The sequence below is a fragment of the Symphalangus syndactylus genome, chromosome 12 (assembly GCF_028878055.3).
Source record: "Symphalangus syndactylus isolate Jambi chromosome 12, NHGRI_mSymSyn1-v2.1_pri, whole genome shotgun sequence".
Taxonomy (NCBI): Eukaryota; Metazoa; Chordata; class Mammalia; order Primates; family Hylobatidae; genus Symphalangus; species Symphalangus syndactylus.
This window is the reverse complement of record NC_072441.2, coordinates 64,162,472-64,172,533: the sequence shown is the minus strand read 5'-3', so window position 1 is coordinate 64,172,533 and position 10,062 is coordinate 64,162,472. Positions and strand designations below refer to the sequence as shown.

General features: G+C 37.5%; 1 protein-coding gene across 1 annotated transcript in view; it reads left to right on the top strand.

Moving 5' to 3' along the window:
- Window positions 1-229: 229 nt before the first annotated feature.
- The window catches only part of ADORA3 (adenosine A3 receptor), a 75,166-nt gene continuing 65,333 nt past the window's right edge, over window positions 230-10,062 (top strand). The window contains exon 1 of the mRNA XM_063625664.1: window positions 230-349. The gene's annotated coding sequence lies outside the window, so the exon portion shown is untranslated. The remainder of the gene's footprint in view (window positions 350-10,062) is intronic.

The following is a 10,062-nucleotide window of genomic DNA, read 5'->3' as shown; positions in this document are numbered from 1 at the left end:
AACGTCCAAATGGCTTGGAAAGCCACCCAATGACCAGCTTTTCATTGATTTATGTGTAAAACTTGAGGCATGAGTAAAAGGATAGTCATGAGTTTTAGGAGCTTGAGGCTTTATGAGTATGTCCAATTTTCTACTCCCAAAACCAGGGAATTCCTGGTTCTCTAATGGCAGAAGGGTTGGATGGGTGGAATGTGGCTGTTGGAAGCTTCTGTGGCAGTTGGTAGAGACCACCGGTTGGACCAACGGAAGGGACTCCAGCAGGACCCATTGAGCAGAAGGAGGCCAGGTGGGAAAGCTCCTGGGAAGAGCAGCCAGACTGGACACTGGGCTGCTCGAGTCCTGAGTCACAGTGAGTCATAGCAGAAAATATAGTTGCTGGGAGGCAGAGATTGGGGTCTGAGTCTGCATACTGACCACTTTGAAACATTTATTCATGATATGGGGCAAGCTACTTAATCAATGCTTTGTCCTAGCTTGTAAAATAGGGATAATTTGTATTTCACAGGGTTGTGAAGATGATGTGACATAATATATGTGAAAATGCTCTGTGAACTGGAAAGTGTTTGACAAATACAAGTTATTAGCTCTGGAGGCATTTTCCTATGAATTCTCTTATCTATCTGCCCTACACTTTCGATCAATGAATTTGTTGTATATAACTCAGGGCTCTTGTAAACTTTTATTTTGTTATATAAAACTCAGGCTCATTTCTCCTGAATGTCCGTCAAGGTTCAGAAAAACAAATCTCAATCTGGCCTTGGAGAACTTAAGGAGCCACATCCTGACATTTCAAAGAATACTGTTTTCCAATTATTTCATATGTGAATGTCTTATCTCCCCAGATAGACAGTAAGCTGCTTGTTGTGAAGAGCACAGACTTCAGTACTGGGTTTATTTATTTATTTACTTACTTACCTATTTATTTATTTATTTTTGAGACAGGATCTCACTCTTTCACCCTGGCTGTAGTACAGTGGTGCTAATCACGGCTTATCGTGGCCTCAACCTCCTGGGCTAAATCGATCCTCCCGCCTCAGCCACCCAAGTAGCTGGAACTACAGGCACATGCCACTGCGCCCAGCCTCAGTATTGCGTTTAAGGTTTAGCTTTGCTTACTTACTAGCTGTGTAGGACTTTGAGTACGTTGCTTACTCTCTTTAAGCCTTAGTTTTCTCATCCACAATATTGACATTATAATAATAATTTATAAAGGGCTGTTGTGAGAATTACAAAAGGTAATCTATCTAAAGTTCTTAACCCAGTACCTGGTACATAGTAAGAGACTAATCAATGTATCTTCTTGGCAATAGCTACCAGCACAAGGCTAAGCATCTACTAGTATTGGGCTTTTCTAAAATACTTGATTGATTGAGAACTAAAAGCAAACCAAAGAAAGCAGAGTAATTCAAAGCTAATCTTGGTTTTAGTCTTCCAGCCTATCAAGAGGAACTGAAAGGTGTATGGCCTCCTGATCCAGGCAGAGAAGTAAACAGTAATATAGAGGCAATTTATTTTCTTGGATTCACAATGGAAAAATTTCATTTGAAACATGGCAGTGGGTTTAGGTAGAGTGAGGGAATACTGGCAATTTTAGTCCTGAAATGTTGGTGGGATGTTTATGGGACACAAGTATGGGGCAGCATGACACAAATTTTCTAGGACATTTTCCACTTTCAAATCATCTGTCACATTTTCAGACCACACATTTTGATTTTTGTTCAGGAAATCTGATGGACACAAATGCAGGTGTACATGACCAATAATGATTAACATTTTATTTCTATGGTTATTTGTTTAATTTAACCACACAGACAACAGTTTTAAAACTCTTACTGAACTCTACCAACAGGTTCTAGGGGTCAAAGATAAGGTATAATTCTTGACCTCCTATTATGGTTGAGGAAACAGACACATAACTGTATTGAAATGCTGAAGTGCTGTTCTAAGGGTTGCATAGAAAATGATACGGATATAGAAGATAGGGGAAGATGTGGTGGGGTCAGAACAAATTTCACAGAGGAAATGGCATATCTGAAGAACAGCTAAGATTTGTCCACGTTGCCCACAAGAAAAGACCATCTCATAGAAAAGAAATGGCACAAGCAAAGACCTGGAGACACATATGATGTTATTGAATCACAGGGTGGGGTGGCTGTCGCAGCTGAGAGAAAAGATTGAAAAGTTAATTTGCGTTCAGAGTGTGGAGGGTTTGAATTCTATCATAAGCAGAAATTTAAACTAGGGATGACCTGGTGTCAGTAGGGAGGGTAAATGCAGTAGGGAGGGGCCAGGGGCAAAGAGGAGATGGGGAAGAGTGCTGAAAAAGTCCAGGCCAAAAATGATTGGCCCTGAATTAGGACTATAGCCATGGGAATGGCGAAAGGGGATCAAATTCAGACATACTTCTGACAGAATGGACCCAACACAGGGCCCTCTTCCAATTATACGTACACACACATACACACAAATACACACGCATATGAGAGAAAGACTCCATTAAGAGACATTTCCATAAATGAGAATGAAAAATTACAAAAAAATTCTATAGCAGTGAGCAGTAGGAGAGAAGAGTAATTGCCTATGATTGAATAAAATTCTGTGACCTTCTGCTCTGTGTTTGACCTGACCATGTGGCCTTGATGTGGAGACTATGACCTCTGTATCTCAGTTTGTATTTCCTCCTCCCTTCCTCCCTCCTTCCCCTAATACACACACAATCTGCTTCTGTGTCACATATTAATAATAGCTGCCAGCTGGTCACCAGATCCTCCATCCAAAATTAATGACTGGAGCTGGGCATGGTGGCTCACGCCTGTAATCCCAGCACTGAGAGGCTGAGACAAGTGGATCACTTGAGCCCAGGAGTTTGAGACCAGCCTGGGAAACATGGCAAAACCCCGTCTTTACAAAAAATACAAAAATTAGCCAGGCATGGTGGTGTGCACTTGTACTCCCAGCTACTCGGGAGGCTGAAGTGGGAGGATCATCTAAGCCTGGGAGGTTGAGGATGCAGTGAGCCATGATCATGCCACTGCACTCCAGCCTGGGTGACAGAGGGAGACCCTGTCTCAAAAACAAACAAACAAATCAACAAACAAAATTGTGTATGGAAGAGCTTTGGAGATGGAAAGTCCTATTATTTTCTTCTTCAGGGTATGGTCTTCTTTCAAGTCAGCCTTGTTCACTGGACACAAGGCAAAACTCAGCCTAGTATAGGATGGGTTTTCAGAGGATGACAGCACTCTTTCACCTGACTTCTGGACCAGCCAGAGATCTGGTGCGGTTGTTACAGGAGGAAGAGCAAATTGGGCTACAGGTCCTGAGGCAAGAGGAAAGGCCTGGCAAGGGTTTGGGAGGATGGAGGGAAGTTGGCTGGATACATTTTCCTTGGTCTCTAAGACAATCAAGAAGTATTTACCCAGCCAGGTGCTGTGGTGTGTGCCTGTAATCCCAGCACTTTTGGAGGCTGTGGCTGGAGTATTACTTGAAGCCAGGAGCTCAAAACCAGCTCTGGCAACAAAATGGGTCCCTGTCTCTCCAACAAATAGACAAAAAATTAGCTGGATGTGGTGAGGCATGCTTGTAGTCCCAGCTACATGGGAGGCTGAGGCAGGAAGAGTGCTTGAGCCCAGGAGTTTGAGGCTGCAGTGAGCTATGATCGTGCCATTGCTCTCCAGCCTCAGTGACAGAAGACCCTATCTCTAATTAATAAGTAAAACATTTAAAAAGTATTTATTGGATATTGTGTACCTGCTACCAAGGGCTTCTTTGAATCTGTTCCACACAGTCTATTCATTTACCCAACAAATATTTGTTAAGAACTTAGTGAATATCAGCCCCTGCCTTAGGCCTCAGAAATACAGAAACAATAAATGAAACCAGGACCATCTACCTCTGCCCTCACTCTCCGTTCTTGATTTTAGCCAAAAGGCTGAGAACGATTGACCTCACTCTTTGTTAGTTCAGCTCTAAAGATGGTAAGACGAGGTTGGGCTTGTGTGTAGGTGGGGGAGTCTTCTCTTGTGATCTCATGTGTTTAGATAAGTATGCTAAGAGAATGCTAGACAATTTTGTCAGCCTCATCAACTAAATTGTAATCTCTGAGTTTCCAATGCTCAGTCTATTACCCAACACATAAGCAATGCTCAGTAAAAGAGTGTTGAATGAAAAAAAATTGCCTGCTCTGAGCGGCAATTTTTAACTCAGTGTTTGATGTGTCAAGAACCTTTGATCTTGAAGTGTGGGACAGGACAACTGATAAGTGCTAAAACTTACTGTGAAAATTCCACTGTTCGGAGTTGCAGAAATACAAGCCATACATGAGAGTAGACTTAGTAATTTATGCTGCATCTTTGATTTCACAGTAACAGGTGACCCAACACTCAGTCTCTCCCAGCATTAAGATTTGAAGCCACCTCATAGCTAGACTCATGTTATGGCTTTTAGCCAATTGAAGGAAGGAAAGTTTTAAATGAAGCAGTCATTTTATTTCCCTAAGACTAGGAAAGCAGTGATAGCAAAAGAAACGTGGATGTTTTAAATATTAATAATAATAATTTTATATATGTATAATGCTTATACTTTTCCAAAATATAGTTTGTGTCATTGGATACCATTTGATTATATCATGACAAATAGGATAGAAATTATGATCTCCTTTCCAGAAAAGAAAAAGGAGGCAAAGTGAGAAAAAATGATTTACCTAAAGACACACAGCTGGGTACTGGAAAAATTGGACGTCAACTCAAATCTCTTGATGACCAGTATTATGCTGATTTCCATATTTGGTTTCAGAGGCACTAAGTTTCATAAGGAAAAGGATTTTTTTTAGGTCACTGCTGAATCGTAAATTCCTAATAGTAGGTGTTCAATAAACATTAGTTTAATGTGTGAATAAATTCCTCCCTTCCAATTCTTTGAATCTGTTTTAATTGCTTCATTCCTAATTTCTTGTGTTAGTTGATTATCTCATTAATATTTGTGTTTTTTCTTGCTAATATAGGCAATTAAGACTGTGCATTTCCCTCTAAATACTAGTTTAGTTGTATCCCACAAGTTTTGATATGTATTTTCATTATTATTATTTATCACTTAGTTCTAGATATTTTCAAATTCTAAAGTTTAAATACATTTTTTTTAAAAATTATCTTTTAAAACTGGATATATATTGTAATTTAATTGCATTATGTTCAGAGAACTTGGTCTCTGTGAAACTGATTATTTTTAATATGTTAGAATATAATCTATGACCTCATAGATGCTTGATTTTTGTAAAAGTATACTTTTCACTTGTTACTATGTTTTACATATAATCAGTTGGATCAAACTTATGCTGTTGTTTAAATAATCCCCTGTAGATGTTTTAAGCAGCGATTCTATCAGTTACTGAAAGAGGTATGCTAGAATCTGTCACGATGGTCGTGTATTTGTCAATTTTTTTGTAAGTTTGTTATTTTCTACTTTATATAGTTTAAATTTTATTAGATACATAAGAGTTTAGAAGTTTATATCTTCCTGGGAAATAAAAACATTGATGGTTATATAGTAACCCATTTATTTTAGCAAAATTTTTGTCTGACAGTCATGTATTATAACTACACAAGCTTTCTTTCAGTTACTACATTGCCATTCTTTAAGTTTCAACCTTTCTTTGTCTCTTTGTTCTGAGTGTTCACCTTATAAATAGCAAATGTGGATTTTAAAAAGTACTTTTTAAAAATTATTTCCCTCCAGGTGCTTTGGCTTATGCCTGTAGTCCCAGCACTTTGGGAGGCTGAGGCAGGCAGATTGCTTGAGCCCAGGAGTTCAAGACCAGCTTGGACAACATGGCAAAACCCTGTCTTAAGAAAAAAAAAAAAAATAGAAAAATTAACTGGGAGTGGTGGCATGTGCCTGTAGTCCTCGCTACTCAGGGAACTGAGGTGAGAAGACAACTTGAGCCTGGGACGTGGAGGTTGCAGTGAGCCAAGATTGCACCACTGCACTCCAGCCTGGGCAACAGAGTAAGACCCTGTCTCAAAATAAAAAGAAAAAAATTTCCATATTGACTTTTTTAACCCAAAGAGTTTGGTCTGTTTATTGTAATTACTGTTATATTTAGATTAATTTCTATTATCTAAATGTGCACTTTCTATTTCTTCTGCTTTTTCTGTTTGCTTATTCCCATTCCTTTCTCTCTTTCTTTTGGATTCGGATTTTATGCCTTTATTCAACTTTTTCCCCTTTAATAGATGTTCTATTCTTATAATGGTTACTCTAGAAATCTTAACATTCATAATTTTCTTAATACAGGCTAAAGCTGTTTGGTACATTTCTCTTCTAACAATTTAAGGAAGATTAGAGTGCTGTTACTCAGATTAATCTCCCCCAATTTTTATGCTGTCACTGTTCACATTTCTGTTTGTTTTACTTCTTATCCTATAAATTAGCTATTTTACTTATTGTTTTATGTAATCAATTGTTTTTAGATTTCTGTCTATGTCTATATATTTGTCAAGCTATTTGTTTAGTATCCCTTCTAGCATCTCAAACCTTTTTTCTGATATCATTCTACTTCTCAGTATGTATTCATTAGAAGTTCATTTGGGTCTATTAGTAAAGTTCCAATTTTTAATTATCCAAAATTTTCTTTATTTTCCTCCTTATTTTTGTAAGATTTGTAAGTGCCCAGGCTGGAGTGCAGTGGTGCGATCTCGGCTCACTGCAACCTCCTCCTCCCGGGTTCCAGCGATTCTCCTGCTTCAGCCTCTTGAGTAGCTGGGACTACAGGAGGGTGCCACCACACCCAGCTAATTGTTTTTGTATTTTTAGTAGAGACGGGATTTCACCGTGTTAGCCAGGATGGTCTTGAGCTCCTCACCTCATGATCTGCCTGTCTCAGACTCCCAAAGTGCTAGGATTACAGGCGTGAGCCACCGTGCCTGGCCTTCTGTAAGATTTTTAAAATACATACACTTTTAGGTAAACTTATTTTTCATTTCAGTCTTTTGAAGAAATGATGCTTTTCCATCTGCCTTCCACTGTGGTGTTGAAAAATCAGTTGTCAGTCTAAATGTCATTCCTCTGTAGGTAATATCTTTCTAACTAGTCTTAACATTTCTCTTTGTAGATCTGTGGTTTTACAAAGACATTTTACAAAATGTCTAGATATGTATTTCTTTTGTGAGGGATTCTTTGTGATTCCTTAAGTTGAATATTTGCATCTTTTATCAGTTCTGGAAAATTCTCAACCACTATTTTTCCCCAAGCTTTGAAAAAACTGTGGTTATATATATATATATATATATATAAAATGTAAAATGTACCATTTTAACTATTTCTAAGTGTACAGTTCAGTGACATTAAGCACATTCACATTGTTGTGCAATCATTACTACCATTCATCCCCAGAACTTTTTAAAAAGCTTCCCAAAGTAAAGCTTTATACCCATTAAACACTAACTATACATTCCGCCCTCCCTCAAGCCCCTGGCAACCCATTATACTTTCTGTCCCAATTCTACTACTCTAGGTACCTCATATAAATGGAATCATACAATATTCATCTTGTTGTGACTGACTTATTTCACTTAGCATAATGTCCTCAAGTTTCATCCATGTCGTAGCTTGTGTTGGAATTCCCTTTCTTTTTAAGGCTGGATAATATTTTATTGTATGTAAATGCTACATCTTGTGTGTCCATTCATCCATCTATACACATTTGGGTTGCCTCCACCCTATGGCAACAGTGAGTAATGCTGCTATAAACATGGGTGTACAAATATCTGTTCAAGTCCCCACTTTCTATTCTTCTGGGGAGTCATATGATAATTTTATTTTTAATTTTTTGAGAAACTGCCATACTATTTTATATAGCACTTGTACAATTTTACATTGACATCAGCAGTGCACAATAATTTCAATTTCTCTATATCCTCACCAACACTTGTTATCTGTGTGTGTTTTTTTGGTAATAGCCATACTTATAAGTGTTAAGTGATATCTCATTGTGGGTTTTATTTGCATTTCCCTAATAATTAGTGATGTTGAATATCTTTTCATGTACTTACTGACCATTTGTATATCTCGTTGGGAAAACGTTTACTGAAGTTCTTTGCCCCTTTTAAAAATAAGGTGTATTTTGTTGTTGTCATTGTTGAGTTGCAGGAGTTTCTTGTGCATTTTATATATTAATTCCTTATCACATACATGATTTACAAATATTTTCTCCCATTCTGTGAGTTTCCTTTTCAATCCATCAATAGTGTCCTTTGATGCACAAATGTTTTAAATTTTGATGTAGTTCAATTTATCGATTTTTTTCTTTTGTTGCCTTTGCTTTTGGTGTCATATCCGAGAAATCCTTGCCAAATCCAATGCCGTGAAGTTTTTCCCCTTAAGTTTTCTTCTAAGAGGTTTATAGTTTTAATTCTTATGTTTAGGCCTTTAACCCATTTTGAGCTATTTTTGGTATATGGTATAAGATAAGCACCCAACTTTATTCTTTTGTTATTATCCAGTTTTCCCAACACCATTTGTTGAAAAGACAGTGATCTCTTTGAATGTTGCCTTTTTAATCCCTCTTTTGGGAAGGTAAATAGATACATACGTAGCTCTCACTTCATTCTCCGTGTTTCTTAATATTTTGTAGTTTCCATTTCATGATTTCTCTAAGCTGAATTCTGTAAAATGTCTTCAGCTATTCTTCAATTTACTAATTCTTCTACGTCAGTCTACCATTTAACCTGTCCACAGAGTTTTAAATTTAATTATTACATTAAAAATTTTTTTTCTGGATCTATTTAGTTATTTTTCAAATATGTCTGGTAATTTTTTTTTTTTTTTTTTTTTTTTTACAGAGTCTCACTCTGTCACCCAGGCTGGAGTGCAGTGGCACAATCTTGGCTCACTGCAACCTCGGCCTCCTGGGTTCAAGCAATTCTTGTGCCTCAGTCTCCTGAATAGCTGAGACTACAGGAATGCACCACCACGCTTAGCTAGTTTTTGTATTTTTAGTAGAGACAGGGTCTTGTCATGTTGGCCAGGCTGGTCTCGAACTCCTGGCCTCAACTGATCCTCCTGCCTCGGCCTCCCAGAGGGTTGGAATTACAGGTGTGAGTCACTGTGCCCCGCCTGTCTGATCATTTTTGATAGCCTCTTTTTCTTTTCTCCTATTTTCAATTAGTTCTCTTACTTTTAAATGTGTTATATATACTTAAAAAATATTCTGTAGCCATTAATAACTACATTTAAAGTCTCGGTAGGTCATTTTTTCCTTACATGGTGTTTCTGCTGTCCCTTACTCAGGGAATTTTGTTTCCTTGTGTATTTTGTGACTTTTGTAAATTGTGAGCTAACATTCTTTGGAATTTTTTTAGATTCTTAGATTCCTGAGTGGAGAGAATTTATGTTTGCTTTTGCTGGGGGCTTGGGGTCTACCAACTTGAATCACTTTGAAGAAACATGAAGGAAATGTGAATTCAGGCTGTAACCTTATTTGAAGTCTCACATATGGTTAAAAATTCTCAAGAGAAGACTTTTGGACCTTGTACCAAGTGCCATTATTTTTTCACCATATTCCTTTGAGGGTATATGTGTGTCTCTTTTAATTATTCACTGAGCATATGATCCTTTGCAATCCTGGATAAATGTTTGGGTTTCTAATCTTACTTTTGAATTTGTGTAGACCTGAGACTTATTGTCCTGCAGCCAAGTGGCCACTGAAACAAATGCTCTGGATTACTGTGGACCAGCAAATGTTCTAGAACAGCTACCAGCTTTAGCATTCACCCTCCTCTTTAGATTTGTGCCATGCCACCTTTGACTTTTGAATATTTCCTATATTTTCTTGTCAAACAAAAGATGTTTTTAATTTTTTATCTGGTAGTTTTGAGTGGTTTTTAAGAAAGGTTTTTCAAATTCCTCTGTAATACTATATACCTCCACAGGTTCTTACAGTTCTAAACTCTGGGATGTTTCTAACTTGATCTATGTTTTTATGTGTGTTAATTCAATTTTCACAAGAAGTCTATGAGATAGGTATTATCATTATAATTATTTCCATTTTAAAGATGGAGAAACTGA